Source organism: Schistocerca nitens, chromosome 4 (genome assembly GCF_023898315.1).
Source record: "Schistocerca nitens isolate TAMUIC-IGC-003100 chromosome 4, iqSchNite1.1, whole genome shotgun sequence".
Classification (NCBI taxonomy): Eukaryota; Metazoa; Arthropoda; class Insecta; order Orthoptera; family Acrididae; genus Schistocerca; species Schistocerca nitens.
In genome coordinates this window covers 924,936,400-924,963,647 of record NC_064617.1, presented here as the reverse complement: position 1 = coordinate 924,963,647, position 27,248 = coordinate 924,936,400, and positions in this window count along the sequence as shown.

Sequence of the window (27,248 nt, the reverse complement as noted above, 5' to 3'; positions counted from 1 at the left end):
TGGACGGTAAATAGTTTGGACAAGAAGAAAATAGAAGCTTTCGAAATGTGGTGCTACAGAAGAATGCTGAAGATTAGATGGGTAGATCACCTAACTAATGAGGAGGTACTGAATAGGATTGGGGAGAAGAGGAGTTTGTGGCACAACTTGACTAGAAGAAGGGATCGGTTGGTAGGACATGCTCTGAGGCATCAAGGGATCACCAATTTAGTATTGGAGGGCAGCGTGGAGGGTAAAAATCGTAGGGGGAGACCAAGAGATGAATACACTAAGCCGATTCAGAAGGATGTAGGTTGCAGTAGGTACTGGGAGATGAAGAAGCTTGCACAGGATAGAGTAGCATGGAGAGCTGCATCAAACCAGTCTCAGGACTGAAGACCACAACAACAACAACAACAACCAATAACAAACTAATCAGAACCGAGAATGAACATCATATAATAGGGGACCCCATTTATAATGGCAAACTTAGGAACCAGAAGAACAGATTATGGACCGCCTAACATGCCTTGAATGTCCAGATACACCTAACTACAAAATTTACATACCCTGTAATTGGCTGTCGCGAGGGTAAAGCACTGGAGGCGGTCAGTTGTATACTAAACTGGCAGGGGTCGTCATTCGACAGAAGGCAGTAGTGAACGAACGTCTTTTCTTTAAAGATATGTTATCAGGTCCGTTGAAATAACACGAAGCTGATTTATAAACTCGTTATCTCTCAAGTGAGAGTTTCAGATTTATTGTGCGGACGTGACCTATCCAGAGGTACTGACAAATCTCCACTACGTAGTACACATTGAGGAATCTACAGCCCGTCTCCTAATAAAAATGGCAAAACCTTTGGATATTCCACTCGGCTGCAGCCCAGAGGCCCCTTGATCAGTCCTGGAACGGTGCTATAAAGCAACAGGTGTGCTGAGATCTCACAAATGAACTATCTTCACTACGTCCCTCCGTCTCTCGAAAGTCTCAGAACTCAGGCGACAAACGTCTTCGGTGGCGTGAGCAGTAACATGGAGCTGACTTCAGCCTTTTCCAACTGGCCGACACTTTCTCATGGAATAAACAACGATTCACATTTGACTCGTTTGATGTGCGAAGCTCGCGAGTTCAGTTCTGCCTAATCGATGTTTCGGGAAGCAATGCTGATTTTTAAGCACGTAATTTTGTTCTAGATTGGTTTTAATGCTATAGGAGATGGCTGCAGAAGAGAGAGACATAAGGCGTTGTTGATTGAGAGACCCCGATAGGTATGTTCTACCGTCTAATCGGACAACGCATTCTACACACACATTGGCCCCTTTCGTCGCGGCTTGTGTGTCTTAACCACATCTGCTGAGTGTAAGTAACTGTAATGGAGGTGTAATACTGTGATGTAACGTTGTGTTATCTGATGACGAGAGAAGAGAGAGAGAGTGGAACGCGGTATCAGCACATAGTCAACTCCTCTCGAAAAACATCACAGAAAGCGCTGAGCCTGATGTCCCCATCCGACGGATGGCTCACCTTCATCAATGTCACATGCACTTATTGCATGAGACGCTGCATGGAGTTTTGGCACTTTACGTAGATCATTGGTGCAAAGTCTGGTGACCAGAAAATTTACGCCACCAATCTCTCCTCCTCTTGAGGGCAAAATGCTGGCGGTGAAAATTTCTTGTATCCAACTGAAACGAGCTACCTCTGTGATGATCGCCTGTGCGCAGGTGTGTGATAGCGACCTCGGATGCTGTTAGAAATACATATTATGTAGGACGGTAGTTATGTGGACCAGTTGTTCTATCTGTTTCGCATGTATGTATGACCTATGATCTGAGAGACATACCTCTGCTTAAGGGATCTTACAGTTGAAAGCGCATGTAATTCGCTCTCAAAATCTCTATAGAATTTGAGAGAGAGGCCATTGCGCCCTGAAAGCTTATTGTTAAGAGATATAGTTTTTGCAGCGAATTTTTTGTGATGTATGCAAAACGCTGAATAATGAACTACTATGGCCATTCACTTGTTATCATTTGCACTGTTGGCCATTAATAATGCAACACCAGGAGGATAAAAAATAACGGAATATTACTTACTTACCCGGCCACACGTTGCTGTAGTTCAGCCTGGTAAAATGGTAGAGGAAGCAAAGAGAAAGGACACACTGCTAATATGTATGGAAATTAGATGTAAGTGCGAATCTCCTCCTCCCACTCTCTCTGCCGATCTTCTCCTCCTCCCTCTCTCTCGATCTCCTGTTGCCGACTCTGTTTGTGCACCTCCATCTCTATGTGCATTTCTTCAATCCGTCTATCCATCTCTTCTTCTCCTCCACATCCCTCACCTTGAGCTTTGTTTATTGTTATTGCAAGTTCAGATACTGTAGTACTATTCTTATCATAAGCTGATGAGCCAGAAATATAACTTTCTTGGTTTTCTGTAAAAACCTTCTATGAGGAAGAAAACAAAACAGTACGTGGTTGCGTATAAAATATGTGTTTAAAAATATATATAATGAGAAGAAATATATACGGGAGAAACAATTTGTCTAACGGTTTAAATGCCCCGCTACCGTAGGTAAAAACTGGCTGTGATAGAGGAAAAGAAACTGCACATTTTAATGACAAAACATTTTCTTTCTCGCAGCTGGTTTTAACAGAAAACTTTTGCACTATTGTTTAAGAAACATATAGTCTCTATTCATCTAAATGTTTAATAGAATATCGTTTAAAATTTGAAGTAAATCATTCAAGAACTTTCTGCGGTTTTTACTGACAACATTTGGCTGTTTTATATATATTCGTCCAAAAGCTTATTAGTGTAACGTGTAAAAACTGAAAATGAATCGGTGGAGAACTTTCCGAGATGTTTGGTAACAACGTTTCCCCTTTATATTTGTTTATATATTATACAGGTTGTTATGGTGTAAGTGCAGATATTTCTGTTGATGACTGGGAGCAGTGTACCGAACAACATTACTTCAGAATTAAATTCATTTCCGTACTAATAACCGTAGCCATTATGACTAGTATGCTTTTAGGTTATTCAGTAAGTGTTGTACATGCAAGGGATTAATGTTTATTTTCCCCAGGGCAACAGGTCAGGTATTTAAGTGTGGGTACGTGGACGCACAATGGATAGCCAATACTGACGGGTTTAGTCCATTTCACGGTGCAGTTACCGCTTTGCAGAAAACATCAGGTATAAATTATGTGATGTGTTTGCGGGTAGATTGTTAGAGGCAGAGAAAACTCAGCTAACAGACAAAGTGTGTACATATAAAGATACCAATTATGACAATAACTGTACCTATACCCCTAACACCCTGTGTATATTTTAAAAAAATAGGTATACAAACTCGCTCATATTGACAGGCAACGTTGTGTCAAAAATTCAAAGCAATCGACAAATTACTTTTCGAGTTTCACGAGCACAAACATGCGCAGGTTGAATTTTTGTATATAAAGTTTGTGCGTATACAGTATGTTAGGAATAGTAATTGATTTAATTTGTAGATGATTTGGCAGTATACAGGGAACGACATTTACGACACAGAGCTGCCTCCTCTCGAAGCAGTAACGGCTAACCTGGCTGGTAGAGTCGGACTTAGCAGATGAGACATATGGGTACGTCGTGATATGCTGCTTCAACCGTGCATCATCGTTCATCACTCGTAGCGCGAATTGTGATCATTATGATGCATGCAGAACAGGGACTCGTTTGAAAGTACGATGTTGCGCTTCTCGAGTGCTCAGCTTTTTCGTTGGGTGTATTGCCGTCTAAATGCGTTTCCCTGCCGTCACACCTTTGGCAGCCGCAACAATGGTCGACGTGCCGACAGTCCAATGCTGCTCCGGACATCATCTTATTCTCCGTGTAAATATGTGCCTTGTTGTAAACAGCCTGTTTCCGGACTCAAAGTACGTGATGTGGCTGTACAATCCTCCACAGCTGAGTAAACAATATGTCTTCCCTTCGAACGCTAGTCGCGCGGGGCCATTACGATACTCCATGGCGTGGAGTACACCCTTTTTATTTGTGGATGTAGTTGACGATACGTCCAAATTCATCCACCCCTAAGCACTGGTTTTTGTGTGTGGTGCCATCCTCGGTTTCTCCGAGGAGCTAATTGTTGTGGTTGGGTAGATCTAAGTCTTTGAAATGGCTCCTGTCGCATACTGGTGGTCATCAGCACGTCTTTCGTATCAAAGAATTTTTCAAGGGGGAAAATCGAGCTTGCTCTATAATGTTCTCGACTTTGTACGCTATTTTCGAATTTCAGTGAACATTCTAGAATATTTTCAAATGTTATGGAACACAACTTGGAAATGGCACAACGTCGTGAAGACAGAGGAACAACTCGTTGAAAAAATTTATACGCTAATAAAGCACGTAAAAAAGAAATGATTGTGTGAGCGAACAGCAATAAACAAATGATGGAGTTCAACAAATTCAGGAACATAGAATACGATGTTAGAATAAGAAAAAAATATTTAAATCCATTGAAACAAGGATAAACTGAGACGAAAGCCTAAACTTTCGAACAGAATTCTTGAATTCGGTCTGTGTTCCCAATATATTGTCACAATAAAAGTTCTTAAACAATATCATAGAAGTGGACAATCAACCAAAAAAAAAGAGGCAAGTCAATATTCGCATAATTAATTCGACTAATTTCAATTAAATTACTATTCAACTTCACAAGGCTCCAGTTTCCGATAAGATAACCATGTAATGGGACAGTCGATAAAGCATAAGGACAAACATTCCTGTGTTGTTGACTGAATTTAAAAGAATCGGTTATGTCGCATGAACGACTGTACATAGGGTCTTCGAACCATAAAACTTATTCGGCTTCGCACCAGAAAGCAAAACGCCAAATGAAGAGTGGAAATATCAAACACGCTATGTGTAAAAGCTCACATTTGTCAAGAGAATCAAGAAACAATATATCTCGTTTTGTGCATAACTGATGTGTATGCAAGAAAAAAGTAATGAGACAAATTAGAAAATAAATAATTTATTAAGAAAGTTCTGAGTTTCTCGTACCAGGGAACTGAATGGTTCTATGTGCCAGGATGAAAGTTTTTATTTCAAGCCGACCGGTGTGGCTGTGCGGTTCTAGGCGCTACAGTCTGGAACCGAGTGACCGCTACGGTCGCAGGTTCGAATCCTGCCTCGGGCATGGATGTGTGTGATGTCCTTAGGTTAGCTAGGTTTTAATAGTTCTAAGTTCTAGGCGACTGATGACCTCAGATGTTAAGTCTCATAGTACTCAGAGCCATTCTTTTTATTTCAAGTGCCATTAATACTCAGGCACTAAGTTTTATTTCTGATAGTAAAAGTATCGATACAGAGGAGTAATGTTTTAACTAGTAGAACTGTAGTAAACAAAAAGCTTTTCACATATCTTTGGAATTTTGTATAAGATAATAACAAAGTTAAATTCCCGGAAAAAAGTCTGTCAGTATCGAATTCTATTTCTCATACAATTATGTTCTTGGGAACGTTACAAAGTTTACTGTAGAACTCTCTCCCACTCTTCAACTGTAGTATATATAAGAATAGTCTAAAAATAAATAAGATGCTAGTCAAACGAGATAATTAAAGTATGCAGCCTTTTTTTGAGTTCAGAAAATAAATAAAAAAAGTCCAAGCAAAGCGAATCCTTTTCAGTTAGCATTTCCTCGTTTACATAATGTAGATGGAGTTACTCCTGCCTATTTCGTGTGGCTTCGATGAAACGTTTATGGTTTGTATATCCCAGCTTGTAGTACACGTCATTCCAGTTTGACCTTTTTTGCATGCCACGCCATAGTGTTGCAATTGTAGTGGCCAGCAATATGTTTACTTCGGACGGCGGCGCATAGTGAGTCAGTCCGGCATACAGCAGAGGCTTTGAGGCATGAATAGCTTTGGAGGTAGCCGCACGTACGCGCAGCCACTTGTGAATGCGAAAAGTGGCCGCGCCCCGTGTTGGAGCGCGTGTCTGAAAGGCGTGTGCCGCGTCACGTGACCGCCGTGGCTATGAGCAACAGAGGTGCGAAGGGGGCGCGACAGAGGCTGCACGGCTCGTAGATAGGCACTGCACTGCTAGAAGGGCACGACTCGTCCAAGGTCCGGCTGATTGTGAAATGCACGGTACGTGTCAAGGCGTATTATGCGCCGTACCGTGCATTAATGTTCGTTCATGTTCTGTTTACGAATGCAGTCTGGCTTGACTAATTACTGGTACCCCGCCTAAGAATGCAAGTAACTGTTTCCTGTGTGGCAATGAAGTCGAGATGCTCTTTCGTATGCTAGCTGGTGCCTGCTGGTGCCTCGGTCCTGTTCGATGCCATGTCGTGCAGTCACCTTACTACAAAAGTTTGATGCATAATCTGTATACTGTGTAATTGAAGTGAACCTGCTCACGGAGGTCCAGTGTGGGCTGTAATTATCTTATGACAGCGAAAATGGTAGATACGCTAATGCGTTAATTCAGAAACTATTTAAGCTGGGAGAAAAGTACCAGTTCTGATCTCTAGGTGTATATATGGCGCCGTGAATGCCAGAGAGACGTATAGAAATGAAACTTCCTGGCAGATTAAAACTGTGTGCCCGACCGAGACTCGAACTCGGGACCTTTGCCTTTCGCGGGCAAGTGCTCTACCAACTGAGCTACCGAAGCACGACTCACGCCCGGTACTCACAGCTTTACTTCTGCCAGTACCTCGTCTTCTACTTTCCAAACTTTACAGAAGCTCTCCTGCGAACCTAGCAGAACTAGCACTCCTGAAAGAAAGGAGTGCTAGTTCTGCCAGGTTCGCAGGAGAGCTTCTGTAAAGTTTGGAAAGTAGGAGACGAGGTACTGGCAGAAGTAAAGCTGTGAGTACCGGGCGTGAGTCGTGCTTCGGTAGCTCAGTTGGTAGAGCACTTGCCCGCGAAAGGCAAAGGTCCCGAGTTCGAGTCTCGGTCGGGCACACAGTTTTAATCTGCCAGGAAGTTTCATATCAGCGCACACTCCGCTGCAGAGTGAAAATCTCATTCTGGACGTATAGAAATATTACCGTATATAATGGGATAGGAACGGGACGTCCAGAAAATGTCCAGCAAGTGAGAAAGACATAAGGCTGATTTTATTATTAACCGTTGCTTACACAGTTTGTTAAGTATGAGCAGTGGAGACATCGGCGAGATGCTGCACACGTAAAATGACAGCAGTTCCGGTGGAATGTGACCAACGTGTTCCTCTACACTGGCCTTCAGATCAGGTTCGAGCTGAACGTGTCCCTGGTAAGCGCGTTCTTTTAGAAATCCTCAGAGCCAAAAGTCACATGAATTGAGATCAGGCAATTCTGCAGGCCGTGCATATGGAAAACCTCTGAAGATAACTCGTTCGTGGAATGTTGCATTAAACTCATGTTACACTGAGCGAGTGACATGAGGTGTTGCCCCATTTTGCATGAAAACAGTGGCTTCCACACACCTGCACTCTTTCAAAGCAGGAATCACAAGCTGTACAAGGATATCTCGGTAATGCACAGATGTCACGGTACACCTGACTGTCCTTCTGGACGTAATCTCTTCAAAGAAGAACGGCTCGAGAAGAAATGTACTCGCGAATCCACGCCACATTGTCGGATACTCCGGCAACTCCTCGTATTCACTCCACCGTGCAGATGCTGCGATATGCCTCGTCACTCCATATGTCATCGATCCGTGACAGGAACTGAAAAGCAAATTCAGAACATTGCTACAAATCATGAGGCTTCAGTTACCGCACCGTCTGGATCTTGTACGGGTTCCACTGAAAAATAAACCGCAAGATTTTTCCTACGGTTGATCGTGGGATAGACAGTTTTCACGAGGACTGTCTACCCAGTGATCATTGCTGGAGCACCGGCACCACCCGCGGCACGTGCTACATGGTCAGTTACAGCAACAGCAACCTCGTCGATAACTACCACCGGTACAGGACGCCTTGCTCTTCCAGGTGCCCCACCAAGCTCACCCGTATTTTCGAATTTCATTATCATCTTCTTTAAACCACTTCATGACAACTGACCTCCCCTCAGACCTTCCACTCAGCAGTACTCTCTCAAAGCAGCACTGTAATCGATGCCGTTGACACAAAACAGTTTCACGGTCTGTACTCTCGGTAGCTATACTGCTCACTCACGTTATGGCTTTTCAAATGACATTATGGATGTCATACAGTCATACAAACAGTTTACAGCGCCAAAACTGCAACTATCTATTTCCATTATATATCGGTTCCGCCTTAACGCATTAGCATATTTTAATATTTTTTTGTGGCATTAGAAACCTCTCTCACTCCGGCCTGATTTAGCTTCACTGATCAGGATAGTAAAAACATGCGTATGCTAAGGGAATTTTCATTCACAAGCACGCTTATCACATTCACACAGTTCAATACTGTTCTATCCTGATTAAATTGAGCTTAACTTAAATTCCATAAGCCAGTGAAGCAATTTCGAAGTCTCGGTGCGACGAAAATTGTCAGTCGATCTCCTGAAAACATTTGTAATAATTATTAACTTTCGGTGATCACGTGGGGAAGACCGGAGATCTGCTGGTAAGTCTATTTATTTGAAGTAACTGGATATCGTGAGCATACAAAACGGCAGGTTCGTCCAGTGTAAATCAGACGTTCCCCGCTGATCCCGTGCAACACAGCGTAGTAAGCAGACACTGTCAATAATAATCAGTTAAATAATACGCGAACATACTTACTTTAGTTTAGTTCATGTATTAAATTCCTTCTCATACAGAATCTCATCAAGATGGCGACTAGCTCAACAATACATACATATACATCCTCCTCCTTTCACGGCTAATTGCCAAGATCATTCTTTTTATAAGAGAAAACATAGATAGCAGAGAAGCTATTCCATGGAGTAAATGGACGCTCCAAGGAATAATAGGGCTTGAAACTACTTTGCATTGATAATCATCGTATATTAAAGTTTAGGAATCGGTAACATAAGAAGAGATATTTCGAGATATGTACTGAGTTATATAATTTATAAAAATTTCTGAAAATATCGCGGAGAGACCGCTGCAAGAGACATTACAATATCTACCAAGTTTTGCTGCCATACGATAATAACAGCGCACACTGGACCTCCGAAAGTAGCTGCACTGTAATTGTAGCCGTCCGGTTTCTTAATGACATTCGTTGCAGTTTAATCCAAATGTGAGGAATCTGCAGTATCATGAGTTTACAAGACGATTTTTTTAGGTATTTTCTGTGTTTCGAATTGGTTAAGGGCACTGTAAACGATAGTTACGGTCTTGAAACTTACCGGATAAATATCTCCCAGGGTGTAAAGCACACCTTGATTGCCATTTTCGGATATATTGAACACTCCAAGCGTTATTTTAAATTTTGTGTTTCTGTGTCAAAATCAGAAGTGTATCCGATTAATTACCCGTTAAATTCAGTGTTCAGCAGAAAACTTTAAGCACCTATTTTTGAAATGTACTTTAGGAAAATGCACCAGTTTGAAACAATGTGAAGTAAATGTTGACATGGTCTGCGTGCTATGAAATTTTATTTTATTCTTTTAGAAGGACGTAGCTACGGAGAGGAAGAGCGGAGATGAAACTATCGAGAGCCACAGTTCTTTTTTAATTTTGAGCATCGTCTTAGAAGTTCTTAGGAAAAATCTAGAGCAGTAATTTAAGTCAACTTTCAGCTAATTTCAATCCCAAAGAAAGCAGGTGTTGACAGAGGTAAAAATTACCGAACTATCAGTTTAATAAGTTACGGCTGATAAATACTAACGCGAATTCATTTCAGACGGATGGAAAAAATGGTAGAAGCTGACGTTGGGGTCGATCAGTTTGGATTCCGTAGAAATGTTGGAACATGTGAGGCAATACTGACCGTACCACTTATCTTAAAAGATAGATTAAGGTAAGGCAAACCTACGTTCCTATCATTAGCAGACTTAGAGAAAGCTTCTGACATTGTTGACTGGAATACTCTCTTTCAAATTCTGAAGGTGGCAGGGGTAAAATACAGAGAGCGAAAGGCTATTTTCAGTCTGTACCGAAACCAGATGGCAGCTATAAGAGTCGAGGGACACCAAAGGAAGCAGTGGTTGGGAAGGGAGTCAGACAGGGTTGTAGCGTATCCCCGATGTTATTCAATCTGTATAGTGAGCAAGCAGTAAAGGAAAAAAAAGAAAATTCGGAGTAGGTATTAAAATACGTCGAGAAGAAATAAAAACTTCGAGGTTCGCCGATAACATTGTAATTCTGTCAGAGTCAGCAAAGGACTTCGAAGAGCAGTTGAACGGAATGGACAGTGTCTTGATAGGAGGGTATAAGATGAACATCAACAAAAGCAAAACGAGGATAATGGAATGTAGTCGAATTAAGTCGGGTGATGCTGAGGGAATTAGATTAGAAAATTGGACACTTAAAGTAGTAAATAAGTTTGCTAGTGATGGTCGAAGTAGAGAGGATATAAAATGTAGAATGGCAATGGCAAGGAAAGCGTTTCTGAAGAAGAGAAATTTGTTAACATCAAGTATAGATTTAAGTGTCAGGAAATCGTTTCTGAAAGTATTTGTATGGAGCGTAGCTATGTATGTAAGTGAATCGTGGACGATAAGTAGTTTAGACAAGAAGACAATAGTACCTTTCGAAATGTGGTGCTACATAAGAATGCCGAAGATTAGATGGGTAGATCACATAACTAATGAAGAGGTACTGAATAGAATCGGGGAGAAAAGGAATTTCCGGCATGACTAGAAGAAGGTATCGGTTGGTAGGACATGTTCTGAGGCATCAAGGGATCACCAGTTTAGTATTGTAGGGCAGGGTGTAGGGCAATAGTCGTAGAGGGAGACCAAGAGATGATTACACTAAGAAGATTCAGAAGGATGTAGGTTGCAGTAGGTACTGGGGGATGAAGAAGCTTGCACAGGATAGAGTAGCATGGAGAACTGCATCAAACCAGTCTCTGGACTGAAGACCACTACAACACAAAACAATATCAGGTAAATTATCACTGATTCAGTACACCACAGTTTTATGTCAGCATACACAACGCAGAAGGTGTTGGCGGCGATGAACAACGAGTACAGTAGAAGTATGCTGTAGTTGCTGTTTTCATCTCTGAAAATCGACATTCCGCTGTCCATCCAAACAAGACAGAACAATAACCAATATAGAGGCAGTTGTTGATGTTGTTGTTGTTGTTGTGGTCTTCAGTCCTGAGACTGGTTTGATGCAGCTCTCCATGCTACTCTATCCTGTGCAAGCTTCATCATCTCCCAGTACCTACTGCAACCTACATCCTTCTGAATCTGCTTAGTGTATTCATCTCTTGGTCTCCCTCTACCATTTTTACCCTCCACGCTGCCCTCCAATGCTAAATTTGTGATCCCTTGATGCCTCAAAACATGTCCTACCAACCGATCCCTTCTTCTAGTCAAGTTGTGCCACAAACTTCTCCCCAATCCTATTCAATACCTCCTCATTAGTTACATGATCTACCCACCTTATCTTCAGCATTCTTCTGTAGCACCACATTTCGAAAGCTTCTATTCTCTTCTTGTCCAAACTGGTTATCGTCCATGTTTCACTTCCATACATGGCTACACTCCATACAAATACTTTCAGAAACGACTTCCTGACACTTAAATCTATACTCGATGTTAACAAATTTCTCTTCTTCAGAAACGATTTTCTTGCCATTGCCAGTCTACATTTTATATCCTCTCTACTTCGACCATCATCAGTTATTTTACTCCCTAAATAACAAAACTCCTTTACTACTTTAAGTGTCTCATTTCCTAATCTAATCCCCTCAGCATCACCCGATTTAATTTGACTACATTCCATTATCCTCGTTTTGCTTTTGTTGATGTTCATCTTATATCCTCCTTTCAAGACACTGTCCATTCCGTTCAACTGCTCTTCCAATTCCTTTGCTGTCTCTGACAGAATTACAATGTCATCGGCGAACCTCAAAGTTTTTATTTCTTCTCCATGAATTTTAATACCTACTCCGAATTTTTCTTTTGTTTCCTTTACTGCTTGCTCAATATACAGATTGAATAACATCGGGGAGAGGCTACAACCCTGTCTCACTCCTTTCCCAACCACTGCTTCCCTTTCATGCCCCTCGACTCTTATAACTGCCATCTGGTTTCTGTACAAATTGTAAATAGCCTTTCGCTCCCTGTATTTTACCCCTGCCACCTTCAGAATTTGAAAGAGAGTATTCCAGTTAACATTGTGAAAAGCTTTCTCTAAGTATACAAATGCTAGACACGCAGTCTTGCCTTTTCTTAATCTATTTTCTTAGATAAGTCGCAGGCTCAGTATTGCCCCGCGTGTTCCAACATTTCTACGGAATCCAAACTGATCTTCCCCGAGGCCGGCTCCTACCAGTTTTACATTCGTCTGTAAAGAATTCGTGTTAGTATTTTGCAGCTGTGACTTATTAAACTGATAGTTCGGTAATTTTCACATCTGTCAATACCTGCTTTCTTTGGTATTGGAATTATTATATTCTTCTTGAAGTTTGTGGGTATTTCGCCTGTCTCATACATCTTGCTCACCAGATGGTAGAGTTTTGTCATGACTGGCTCTCCCAAGGCCATCAGTAGTTCTAATGGAATGTTGTCTACTCCCGGGGCCTTGTTTCGACTCAGGTCTTTCAGTGCTCTGTCAAACTCTTCACGCAGTATCTTATCTCCCATTTCATCTTCATCTACATCCTCTTCCATTTCCATAATACTGTCCTCAAGTACATCGCCCTTGTATAAACCCTCTATATACTCCTTCCACCTTTCTGCCTTCCCTTCTTTGCTTAGAACTGGGTTGCCATCTGAGCTCTTGATATTCATACAAGTGGTTCTCTTCTCTCCAAAGGTCTCTTTAATTTTCCTGTAGGCAGTATCTATCTTATCCCTAGTGAGACAAGCCTCTACATCCTTACATTTGTCCTCTAGCCATCCCTGCTTAGCCATTTTGCACTTCCTGTCGATCTCATTTTTGAGACGTTTGTATTCCTTTTTGCCTGCTTCATTTACTGCATTTTTATATTTTCTCCTTTCATCAATTAAATTCAATATTTCTTCTGTTACCCATGGATTTCTATTAGCCCTCGTCTTTTTACCTACTTGATCCTCTGCTGCCTTCACTACTTCATCCCTCAGAGCTACCCATTCTTCTTCTACTGTATTTCTTTCCCCCATTCCTGTCAATTGTTCCCTTATGCTCTCCCTGAAACTCTCTAAGACCTCTGGTTCTTTCAGTTTATCCAGGTCCCATCTCCTTAAATTCCCACCTTTTTGCAGTTTCTTCAGTTTCAATCTGCAGTTCATAACCAATAGATTGTGGTCAGAATCCACATCTGCCCCTGGAAATGTCTTACAATTTAAAACCTGGTTCCTAAATCTCTGTCTTACCATTATATAATCTATCTGATACCTATTAGTATCTCCAGGATTCTTCCAGATATACAACCTTCTTTTATGATTCTTGAACCAAGTGTTAGCTATGATTAAGTTATGTTCTGTGCAAAATTCTACAAGGCGGCTTCCTCTTTCATTTCTTCCCCCCAATCCATATTCACCTACTATGTTTCCTTCTCTCCCTTTTCCTACTGACGAATTCCAGTCACCCATGACTATTAAATTTTCGTCTCCCTTCACTACCTGAATAATTTCTTTTATCTCGTCATACATTTCATCAATTTCTTCATCATCTGCAGAGCTAGTTGGCATATAAACTTGTACTACTGTAGTAGGCATGGGCTTTGTGTCTATCTTGGCCACAATAATGCGTTCACTATGCTGTTTGTAGTAGCTAACCCGCACTACTATTTTCCTATTCATTATTAAACCTACTCCTGCATTACCCCTATTTGATTTTGTATTTATAACCCTGTAATCACCTGACCAAAAGTCTTGTTCCTCCTGCCACCGAACTTCACTAATTCCCACTATATCTAACTTTAACCTATCCATTTCCCTTTTTAAATTTTCTAACCTACCTGCCCGATTAAGGGATCTGACATTCCACGCTCCGATCCGTAGAATGCCAGTTTTCTTTCTCCTGATAACGACGTCCTCTTGAGTAGTCCCCGCCCCGAGATCCGAATGGGGGACTATTTTACCTCCGGAATATTTTACCCAAGAGGACGCCATCATCATTTAATCATACAGTAAAGCTGCATGTCCTCGGGAAAAATTACGGCTGTGGTTTCCCCTTGCTTTCAGCCGTTCGCAGTACCAGCACAGCAAGGCCGTTTTGGTTAATGTTACAAGGCCAGATCAGTCAATCATCCAGACTGTTGCCCCTGCAACTACTGAAAAGGCTGCTGCCCCTCTTCAGGAACCACATGTTTGTCTGGCCTCTCAACAGATACCCCTCCGTTGTGGTTGCACCTACAGTACGGCCATCTGTATCGCTGAGGCACGCAAGCCTCCCCACCAACGGCAAGGTCCATGGTTCATGGGGGAAGATAGAGGCAGTGTGATCTAAAATTCACATTTTCTTAGCATTCATCACGTGTTAGTTGCTTCACCTCGACTTTTTAACGTGCTTGGATCCTCTTTGGCGTACTATCCACTTAGTCGAGACTAAACTGCATAAGGCTGCCTCACTCTTTCCGGGCGGCACTCCTGAGGCAGTCCAGTCAGTGGGGTGTGGCCCTGCGACGACGCACTGCAAGCGTGCTCAGTTCGGTTCACGGCAGCGGATGCGCAGTTTGTCGGCACAGATTAGGCGACATGCTAGAGCGGCAGTCTTTCGCGTTAAATGGAGCGCGAATTCTGTCAGCAGAGTGCAGTCAGTGATTACGATGTTCATGAGTCTGGGAGGAGCGCGCTTTGACGTAACGAGGACCACTGTGTGTCATTTACGGCCGTCTTCTGTGATCAAACGTTAGCAGGGAGATGACCAATAGCGGAACAACTGTCAGATGACACCTAGACAGATTGAAAGGTTCTCTGCTAGGGAAGCCAGACTATACTGGAAAAAAATCGCTTGCTTTAATTTGTAGGCAGCACGACGTGTATATACTTCTCTATTAAGAGGAATGTACGTTGTAACGGAGTATTCTAATAAATTTCTGTTTTTACCCAGCCATACTATGTGACAGTTACAAGAGAGCCACACACTACCGTCATCACCAACAACTTGTAAATTACCAGTAAATTTTCAGCCTCTTGATTAGTTTCAAAAACTTCAGGAAGCGTAAGATATACAAAAAACATTTTTTACTTATCTTTATTTTCTCGTTGTTGGCTGCATTACAACTAGGGGTAGATTCTTGAGATTGCAGTTTTGACTTTGTGGGTTCCAGTTGACATAATGATTGAAGTACTTTCTGTTTCTACGACTTTTTTTATTTATTCCGATTCTTCTATATCACACTGACTTCACAATTTCCATTTTCATAAAACCAAAAATTACATTATTATTGACAAAATTAAAAACATGTCCGTCTCCCTCAGAGGCATGCCCACTACTAGTAACTCATTCTGCGGTACTAACACATTCCAAAGAGTCTACAAAGTTTCTTGACAAAAGAGGAATCATCACCAAGTAATATCATTATTTTGTAAATGAATCCAGAAAAAAATTTAATAGTTAGCGTTAGATTGTGGAATTAATGATATGAATTTTAAGTAAGACAGATATTTCGTAATTTCAAATAATTCTAATACAAGAATAATTTTAGCTATTCAAACAGAACTAGTTAATATCAGTTGTAACAAATTGATTACTTTTTATACAGTCTAGCCTGAAATACAACACATCGTACACAACATCATATGAAATTCTTTCGGTAAAACAGCCGAGATAATGTTCGCCTAAATGAGATTCGAAAATGTCTTTGCTATTGACTATTTCTACAAAGAAAGGTAATGTCAGAGGAGGGGGCGCCCCATTACAACTGCTGGTTTTTAGGAACAAGAAAGGCCAGGAGTAGATCGTCCGGGTAATTTCGGATATGGTCCCAGTTGGCATAAAAAAAATTCCAACGCAGACATTAGCTGTAAACAAATACCTTTATTCAGAAAGTAATATTGCCTTTCCTCTTACAAAATGTCATATAAACTCTATTCCTTACAACAAATGTTACACATTTTACTTAGCTTTGAACATTATCGTTTTTCTCAGGCTCATCACCAGCAATTTGCAGTTCAATATAAAATGGGTTAGTACCTTGAAGCCGGACGCGGTGGCCGTGCGGTTCTAGGCGCTCCAGTCCGGAGCCGCGCTGCTGCTACGGTCGCAGGTTCGAATCCTGCCTCGAGCATGGGTGTGTGTGATGTCCTTAGGTTAGTTAGGTTTAAGTAGTTCTAAGTTCTAGGGGACTGATGACCACAGCAGTTGAGTCCCATAGTGCTCAGAGCCATTTGAACCATTTTTGAAGTACCTTGAAACAGGCGGTTTTTTACTTTACGCTCCTTCTCTAAATCTGTCCAGGACCTAACTTCAGATATATCAGCACTCTGTTCAGGTTTAGAATAAGTTACAAACTTAAATCTATTCCTCCTAGTATATTTACGCCAAGGTACACCAGTTGACATCTGTGGGTTCAAGTGCTATGTCATCTCACTGCGGACGCTCATTTAAGAGTTAATGAGTTGATGATTACAATGATTATTAAGATAAGGAAGCAGGTTGAAAACTACGTAGATGGATGTGAATTTTTATTAAAGTGAGACTGGCGAAACTGCATAGAGATCCGAGCTTGAGATCACGAGTTATTTAAATTTTGATTGAGCGTAAGTCAGAAATAATGGTAGTTGGCAGCGGGCACGAGAAACCATTGGCGCCCAGTAGGGACGAGGTGCGCACAAAAACGGATCACCACGGCAGGAGTTCCGGCTACCGAGCCAAGAAGTTTGGAGGGCTGGCGGAAGAATACCAGCAGGGGCCAGAATAAAAATAGCCTTAATTTGTAAGCAGGGCACCCTTCTCAGCCGTGACCAGGTGGAACAGTCAAAATCAGTGAAATAGTCCATCATAAAATTGAGTCTTTCATAGATTTTTTGCCAGGCATTGAAATGGAATTTGCAGAGTATCCGCATACATACCTTCACCATACAATGTCCTTCAGACATGTAGTAACCATTAGTGATGTATACATGCCTCAACGGGCTAAAATGATAAAATATTTGTCTCTCCCTGCGCGGGAACCAGGACATGTGTGAGACTACGTGATGTGTGGAAGTTTTGGTCGGTCCTGGAAGCGTGCTCATATGGGAGAAATTGTTAAGGCAGCCACTCGCGATAAGCGGGAAATCCGGGTTCGAGTCCCGGTCCAGCACAAATTTTCGCCTGACACAAACAGCTGACGTTAATTCTCATTCACAAAATGCGAATTCATTTCATGTAGCATTCGGAAAGTATCTCCACAGGAATTAGACCATTGTGTTATGAGAAGAATTAATGTTCGTCAAGTGGATTGTCTACGTCACTGAAATCCCAGAAAACTTAGCAGCGGGGCTGTCGAGGCAGTGTGCGTTTAGAACATACTAGATGTTGGAAGATGCTGGACCTGTCTCCAACGGCAGCTGAACGTCTATGGCATAATAACGCTTGTTTTTGGTCTTGTCGAGTCCACACCATCTAATCAAGGCGAGTCGTGTAGTTAGTGATTTCGTTTGATGCTCATAAGGTAAATTTTGATAGTGATAGTCTACATAGACTTTGATAGATAATGAGCAGACCTTATCCTGTGCAGTACCCCACACATGCCATCACTCCAACGCGCCGGTAAGTGGGACGATGGGGGTTATGTTGTTCAGGGGCGTCAACCGCAGCCCGTGGACTTTTTGAGCCCCAAAGCGAGTATCAATTCTACCAAGAAAGCGTCGATCACATGATAGGTAAAAAAAAGTCCATAAAATTCCTTTCATGTAAAGTTATGATGAGTTGAATATTTGCAATCTAAAACTACCGCCAGATGACGCTATTCTCTCATTGGTACATTCTTTTTCTTTCAGCGGTTATTGTTAGTGTTAAGAATATTGTGTGCGGCCCAAAAGTACTCGCCTTCTTCCTATATGGCCCAGGTAAGTTGAAAGGTTAGTCTCCCCTGATCTAATGGACTACCGGCTCAGTGTTGTGACTGTACTGTCGTTGATGACCTCTTGGTCGTGACGGTGGGTTTAGACTATTTTGGCTCTTGGAAAGTATCGTGTTACTTTTTGTCAGCAGGTCCCAAACTATCATGGCATTGTGATCTTAAGTCCCGCGTGGCACAGAACATAAATCATATACCACACTGTGTAGTAGTATTGTAGCAACTTAGAACTGTAAATTCATTGGAAACTACCTGTTTTGTTCAAAGCTGTAGTTGGAAGTAGTTGCAGTCACATGAAATCCGCGAGTTCTGATAAAGACTCTTGCAACTTTACTCAACTGCTGTAATGAATGTACATCTTTCAAACTGGAGGACACTGGGCTTTAACAACAGGTTAAGATTTTACCAGAGTTTTTTAATTTTCATTTGGTGGTGCACCAACCTCGCCCTGAGATATTGTGTTAAAGTAATTCATCGTCGGAGTTGATATGTTGGAGCGCAGCATATGAGCAACTTAACTACAGGTAAAGGCAAGTGAGATTAAACTGTCGGATGTGTGCAGATGGACTTCGAGAATGCTGTACCAACAGGTTGACGTTCGTTGCAACTGTGATGTAAGTCTGCTAGGCTCCCGCATCCTGGTACAGGCAGTTGGTTCCGTAGTACGTTGTTGGTTAGGATTCGGTATTCATTTCCCCCGGGCGTAAAGCGATGTAATTTGTCCTCAAGAGCGCCAAAAGGGACTAAATCCAATTAATTTCTAACGCAAGAGGATTAAACACCTTCCAAGAGCAAAATATCAATTTTAATCTACATTTTACATAAAACATTTTACGTATCAAAAAATGCAAAACAGTTAATCAGCAAAGTGGAACAACAACTAATATTGCTTTGAATTGCTAAACTGTTTTATAATGTATGTAGATATGGAAGTACATATTTTTAATATTACACAATGAGGCGACAGGAGTCGTGGGATACCAACAAGTATCGTGTCAGACCTCCTTATGCCGGCATAGTGCAGCATCGCTGGAGGTCGCCTTCAGAAATACTGAGCCATAGTGTCTCTACAGTCGTCCATTACTGCGACAGTGTTGCCGATGAGGGAGTGCGTGCACCAACTGATCTCTCGATTACGTCCCATGAATGTTCGATTGAATTCATGGCGGACAATCGGGGTGGCCAAATCATTCGCTAGTAGAATGTTCTTCAAAGCAGTCGCGAACAATACTGGTCAGGTGTCATGACATCGCTGTTTTGGAACACAAAGTCCACGAATGGTTGCATAACCATTCCAAGTCAATTATCGGTTCCATGCAAACGCAGCCCACACCATCATGGTGCCACCACCAGCTTGCAAGGTGCCTTGTTGACAACCTTGGTCCATGGCTTCGTTGGGGTCTGCGCCACACTCGAACGGTACCATCACCTCTTACCAACTGAAATCGGGATTCATATAAACAGGCCAAAGTTTCCCAGTCTAGGATCCAACCGCTATGATCGCGAGCCCAGGAGAGGCGCTGCAGGCGATGTCGCGCCGATAACAAAGGCACTGCCGGCGGCCGTCTGCTGCGATAGCCCATTTACGTCAAATGTGGCCGCACTGTCGTAACGGATACGTTCGTCGTACGTCTCACATTGATCTCTGCGATTATTTCACGCTGTGTTGCTTGTCTGTTAGTACTGACGACTCTACGCCAACTACGCTGCTCTCGGACGTTAAATGACGGCCGTCGGCCACTGCGTTATTCGTGGTGAGAGATAATGCCTCATACTTGGTATTCTCGGCACACTTTTGACACTGTGGGTCTCAGAATACTGAATTCCCTAACGATTTCCGAAAAGGATTGTCCCATGCGTCTAGCTCCAGCCACAATACCGCGTTCAGAGTCTGTTAATTCCCGTCTTGGGGCCACAATCACGTCGGAAACGGTTTCACGTGAATCATGTAAGCACAAAGGACACCTCCGCCAATGCACTGCCCTTTTAAACCTTAGGTATGCGATACTACCACCATCTAAATACGTGCATTCGCTATCGCATGACTTTTTGTCACCTCAGTGTGTATTAAAACAGCTTGTATGTTTTTTAAAACTGTTTGGCTGAAAAGAGGGTAAAGCTGTTACTGATCATAGGGGTAAAGGGCAGAAAATGTCGCTAACAATTCTTGCCCTGAGAACGACAGGGAGTTTTTCTCTTGAAATACTGTCTTCGATGATAACATGCGCCTGCACTCCCGTAAACTTCGTAGTCAATACACATAGAAAGGTTTCGATTTGTAACTGAAACATTTTCACACGGTCATGGTGTACTGCAGTTCATTTTGTGAGTGGTAACTGAAATGTAATGCATAATAACAATTTTGCAGTATATGAGAGGACCTATTTCCCGAGAAAACGTTACATTACTTTTGGAAAAGGAATCAACAGCAACGTGGATCACACACACTAAAACGACCCGTAAAGGAGCAGTAGCAAAAAATAGGAAATTAGAAAATAGCTTAAAGATGAAATACAGCATTTAAAATAACATCTGGACAAGAAAAATAAGAAATCAGGAGTTAGGCGGGAGGAGAGACAACAATTTGAAGAGATGATTACGTCAAGGAAATAAGAACTAGGAAAGAAGGTAGGTGACGCTTGTTGTATTGATGGAAAATTTATTGCATCACTACCCCTGTATAGAATATTCTCGACGTTCGTGCTGCGCCAAATTGGAATAAAAATTCCAATTTTGGACTACAACCTCCATTTACTGCGTCAGTAACAGTTGACTGTCGCCATGTTGCTAGATTTTGTGTTGATGTCTGCGGTGTAAGTAGCACCCGTTGGAACGTAAATGACACGGCTAATTTCTCTGTAATCTCTCATCTCTGGGAGGCAGTAGAGATCATTATGTGAAACAATAACTTTAACCGTTCCAGCCACTAGTCCTAGAGGTATGAGTCTAGCTCTCAGTTCCGCGTGATTAGTGGTCGTATAAACATCGTTTGCGGACACGGTCCGCTAGCACAGTGTTCCCAGCTTTAAGGTGTACGTTTGCTTGGGGGCTGGCACTTACGTTACAACGACGTAACACAGCGTTAGCCGTTTTCCACATGTGAGTCTGCGCACTCAGCTTTTACTTCTAGCACACTGGTTTCGTAAATTGTGGTCGTTATGGAATAGACTGTGGTCAGTACAGTGAAGACATAATGTTGTGGGTTGGCATGAGAGCCAACACCGGGTTACTAGAGGAAGCCGAAAGGCACGCGTTTTAGCTCACGCAGGCTGGCGTGAGGTCTGGAACAGGACAGGGAAATTAGACTTTAGAAAAAACGGACGTAGCTGGTGGAATACTTAACTTTAATCCATAAATGGTGAACGTCGGTCTTGACGGTACATTATTACAGTATCAATAGTAACTGATACTGGCGCCTTGCTAGGTCGTAGCAAATGACGTAGCTGAAGGCTATGCTAACTATCGTCTCGGCAAATGAGGGGGTATTTTGTCAGTGAACCATCGCTAGCAAAGTCGGTTGTACAACTGGGCACTACCGTGTGGCGGCGCTCGGTCTGCAATCACTGATAGTCGCGACACGCGGGTCCGACGTATACTAACGGACCGCGGCCGATTTAAAGGCTACCACCTAGCAAGTGTGGTATCTGGCGGTGACACCACACATAGAACTACAAAACCCTCGCAATCGGCTGTCAGTATCACCACGCAGGTTCTGCAAAGCAATACACAAGTTGATTCAGCCGTCCCTATAGGTGGGTTTTATGCAACCCACAATACTTTCAAATACCCACACAAGATTATCATATTCTCTTACTTACTATGTGCAATACATTAGTCCTATACAAAAGTGACCTCCATAGGCGATTTTCTGGAATAACTCAAAAACAGTGGCCTCCACCGAAAACGTATCTCAGTACAAAGTTTAACCACATTAAATTTCCTACAAGAAGCTTTTTTCTGTAGAAGTAATAGTTTCACGTAGTGAGCAAGAAAATATGAAAATTTCGCGCATGGTTTATGAAGGAATTGCGGGTTGTGTAAAACCTATCGCTAGGGCAGCTAAATCATCCTGTATGTATAGTGTTCTTCAGTTCTTGAACACAGGAGAAGACAATATGGACGAACTGATCCATAAGTCATCTTAGCCGTCAACCAAGACATGTTTGTGACAAACCAAGTAATGAAGCACCAACAGGGAAAGGACGAGGATCCACAGACGCTCAGCGAGGGCAGCAAACTTAAACTTGAATCGGCCACGCAGCCTACAAGGGATACATAATAGGTACTTACACAGACACATCCTGACGGCAGCCAGTCTCATCATATGAGAGAAATTTTTTATCTTTTATAAATATAATCAAAAGACATTATCAGTTTTTTTCTGTTAATTGGTTTAAGTGTAGTTCTTTATTTATAAAAGTTTGTTATGTAATTTTCATCATCGTATATACTGTTTTATTTGCTCCTTTTTTCTTCCTTTAATTCTTTTTTCGGTTGGAATCTGCTTGCGATGCCTACAATCTGTGACCAAATGCTAGCCAGGACTCCTCGTCGGTTGGTAGCGCGGCATGGCATATAGCCAGAGTGAGGATAGTACTAGCTAACCAATGACAGCTTGAAATTACAGTTTGCTTTTACCGCTAAAGCTGAAATTTTGTTGTGGAAGAAGTCTATGCAAAAAAAAGTCTATGCAAAAAAAAGTCTATACAAAAAAAAGTATTATGAATTTTTTCTGTCTTGAATTCGTTCGTAGAGGTTAGCCTTAAACGCCATGAACAAAGCGCAGATTGTTGATCGCCGTTCCCTCGGATACATTGCACGTCACGAGGTTGTGGCTAGATTAGGACATGAGTAGGAATTCGGGGGATCGAAACCCGTCGTCTTCCGCAGTCCAGAAATTGCTCACCTGAAGTCAGCTGTCGACAGAGCATCTCGCCTTCCGTCATACCCCGCCGCGGCCGCTTCCAACGCTGCATTTGTGAATTGACACACCATGTTTGTGTGTCGCCCATATCAGCTCTGTAGAGACGTCAACCATCAAGTAATTTTAATCGGATTGCAGTACACTATTACATTTTCCCGTTGCTGCACTGTTTGTGCCTGGACATCGTAGCAAGGAAAGCGATAGCCAAACAAGATGCAGCCTCCGCATTGCTACACATAGCGTTAACTAACATTCTAAAGAAGCACTTTCTGTATGTTCTCATTATGAAGGAGCTCACGGTTTCATGGACAAAACGTGCGTTGGATACTTAAATAAATTAATCGTGGAGTGCTTTGCAATACAGTAGTTATTAAGAAGCCTGGGTATCTTACAAAAATAGGCAGTACCTAAATGTGGCGGCAATGCGCCCAATCAACATACAGGACTAGAGTTGCGCTCTACCAAAACTACGGTTCCATAGTTTTGGTACGATATATAAATAACGTTGTAAATGGTGGATTTATTGGTAGTGTTGGTAGGAAAATAAATATAACTGAATGTGGACGAAAGAAACTGGGAGCTGACGTCTTCTATTTATTTTTTGTTTGTTTGTTTTTTTGAACGTGGTTAGAATCGGACATCGTTCAACGTTAGTCCATTGTGTATTTTATATATTTACGAAATATAAATTGAATTTTATAAGTAATAAAAATTAGTTGATTACATAACTTCTGCACTTTTGTGTAACCAAAGCAATTACTTTTGAAGCAAGTAGTTTACATGAACAAATATACAAAAAAATGCGACTATTGTTGTTATTATTTTCTCAACTGAACGTATATGTTTCTGTTCTGCCTTTTTTTAAATTTTGTCTTTCTTCAGAAATTGCATTTTCTAGCGCTATGTGATAAATCTGTATTGTTTTTATTTTTACTACAATATCCCTCTCTTCCACGGTATAAATGAACAATTTTCAAATAAAATATGGGTTAAACGTTGAAAATTTGGATTTTGCTATAAATACCGTTATTTTCAGCGGCAGGCAGGAGGATAACTATGTAGAACAAAAATCTTCTATAGGTTACACCGCCCTTTATACACCATAACTCACTTTGTAGGCGGTTCACCGCTTCCGGTTTCTAAGGGGAATGTAGTAGGAGACTGATCGAATATGTAGACAAAGAGATCGAAATGAGATACCCTGGTATGTATACAATACACTTAACGTACAGTTAATGGGGTTACAGTCTTAACTGACCAGTGCTACTAGAAAAACTACCGTAGTGGACGCCTACTTATGACAGACTACGGTAGCCTAAGGTAGGTTTACAGAAAGAATCCTGCACTGTCTCCTCCATTGCCAGCCCGACTGCTGCCACCAAGTTCAACAACCCCCACTTTGCAGCAGCCTGACAGCAGAGAGAATGGACGTGCAGTGCTCCTGGCATCCCCAACATCGCTCCAACGGAGGACAGTACCGTTGCTACCGACAAAATCCTTATGCGACGTACAATCTCCCGGCATTCACTGTCGACAGTTTAAAACTGAGCCCATCACAATCAGACAAAACCATAGAGTTAGTCTCCGACTATTCGAAACTGAAGCTCCTGTAGAGGAAATTTCTCAACGAAGTCATTTTGTATTACAAACAAGGCCACTTCCTTTTGGAAGAATAGCGAATGTCAAAAAGGCCATCAAGTAATGTAAGGAACGCTGAGGAAATTTAAGGAACATAGTATCCAGCCACACTACATCAACCTGAAAAAAAAAAAGCAGAAACCAAGTGAACGTTGTGAAGATATTTCCAATTTGTCATTTTCTTTTTTCACCTCCATAACTAAGGACAGAGGAGTGTCAAGTGCCTGTATGAAGGTCAAGAGCTTCAAGAAACTCCCGATATCTCTCGACTACACTGAATAACCTACGAGTTGTGATACGGTGGTAGATGTTACAGAAGGAGACGCCTCCCATCGTCAAACATACTCTTAGCACAGAGGATCGTGATCCGCATAACGGTCATCCCTTTCTTCATCAGCTTGAGTAGTCGATCTGCAGTGAGCTTTCTTCTCTGGCAAAAATATTGCCGCTGGCTCAGAAAATTTTCACTATAAATAGCTATAATTTCTGTCATATAAGGACAATAAAATATACTCCGTAAGTGCAATAAGATGCGAACTTGATGTCACTACATTAAGCATGTGCAAGCAGGCAGGATGCATATGTGCTCTAACCAGAGAAGAATCTTCATTCAATGGCATCGTACAGACCAATAATATTATTATAGCACCCCTACAATGTGATGGAAAGAATGGATACTTAAATATCATAACCTAATCCCTATTAATCGGGAGAATTATCTCAAACAAAAAGGTACTGAAGACGTTCTCATGCATCTGGCCAGCGACGTACAGCACTGTTTCAGCAGAAACGCATATCTGCTAGTTTTGGGCCTGGACGTGAGGGAGCTAAATACTCCCAATGCTAGCCATAAAAAATAAAGGTAGAACGCGTACCCCACAAGTCTGCAGAATACATGTTATTTCATCTGTTTGCTATGTTGTTACTTATAATAGAATAATAGACGAGGGACGTATAATAGGGCCAAGGATTGCGTGTGTGGGGTTACCTCAAGGATCTATTTTGGCATCTTTTCTGTTTAATGAATCTACACAGTATGTTACTAGATCAAATGACAGCTCTGCAGTACGGAGACGATATACGTATTTGCGTGGGAAAAGTACATCCATAAAAGAGTGCAACACAGCTGTTATATTCACCCTTAATCAGTGGGCCACAAAAAATATTGGAAATATCGGTAGCTAAAAAGTTACACTATTGTTCTCGTGACACAGAGTAGTTCTGCCTGTAGCAATCGCACTATACTCGTACCACGTACCTGAGAAGGCCTGCGACTCTTCATCGACCGTAAGCTAAAGTAGAAGGCGCACGCAAAATACGTTGCTCAGAAATGTGAGAGATTTGCCAACATAGCCTGAGCTATGATGGGTCTTGGGTGTATCTCAACATCAGCACAGCTCTAGAGCTTTCCGCAAAGATGGTACGTCCAGTCCAGTGGCTGTTACGGAGTTGCCACAGACAACGGTGTTGAGACCTTGTGTGTGATCAATGTGTTCCACCTCTGGAAATGCTCTCTTGATAGTCACACACGAGACTCCATTCCGTCAATGCTTGGTCCTCCGCTGCAAATCTATGTGACGGATCAGTTAGCAATACGTGATCACAGACTTTTCAATGTATTGTGCAAGTTCATTGTTGTCAAAATGTTACACGAAAGTAGACTGTAAAAAAAGTGTTCACATCGGCTAATAATAGTAAAAATGAAACAAACTGTCCACGTCGAGAGATAAATTTGCTGAGTTAGTGACGTTACAGCTGCCGCCACTAACGTCACAGACATCTCTAGAATCTCTGGAAGCATGGCACCAGCCACTTGATCCTGACAAAAACGGTGAAGGTTATCGCCGAATTTTAATTCGATGTAGCAAGAACACCGATAATATTTTATACGATGATCCTCGGTCGTCAGTACGTAACTAATAAAGAAATTGGTAATATAATAATAAATTTATTTGTAGATAATGTTACTTTCAAATTACTAGTAATACATAGTAACAATGACAGGTTGTTGTTAGGAACATCCTGAAATGTGGGAAAAAAATGAAAAAGTTAAAGCAGTATGGCTGTGTCAGATGAAGCTTGAGTCCACTGCAGAATGATACAGACATTTTCGTACAGATTCTCTGCAGGGAGCAGTACAGCAGCTCGAAAGTGCAGGTACGTTTATTTTCCCGAACACGCTGGCCCGTCAGTAGCTGGCGCTGTCCCGCGGCGTGCTACGTGATCGCCATGAGAAGCGCACGTCGTGACGTGGCGTGGGGTCTGCGTGCAGCATGCGGCCTCAGCAGGATCTCTGAACAGTGGGTGCGGCCGTGGGTGGGCGCGTCGACGCCAGGCGCCACGGGACTTAGCCGGGCTGCGGCACAGCGGCGCCACCACAGCTGAGGTGGTACAAGCATTAGTGATCTCGCGGCCTTCGTTTCTACGATGCCACCTGCGCTAAATTCTCTGGAATACTGGCCGCCAATCACTAACATTTCTTGAGCTTTTCAAATTACGCCGTAAAACTAGCTCTTCTTTTTCTGTACTAATAATGAATCTGAAAAGCTGTGGTGTCTGTTTGAACAAGCTTCTCCAAACTAGACGGATTTTCGTGAGATTTTCACATGTAAGTTGAGCGTAGTAGGGGCACCGTCA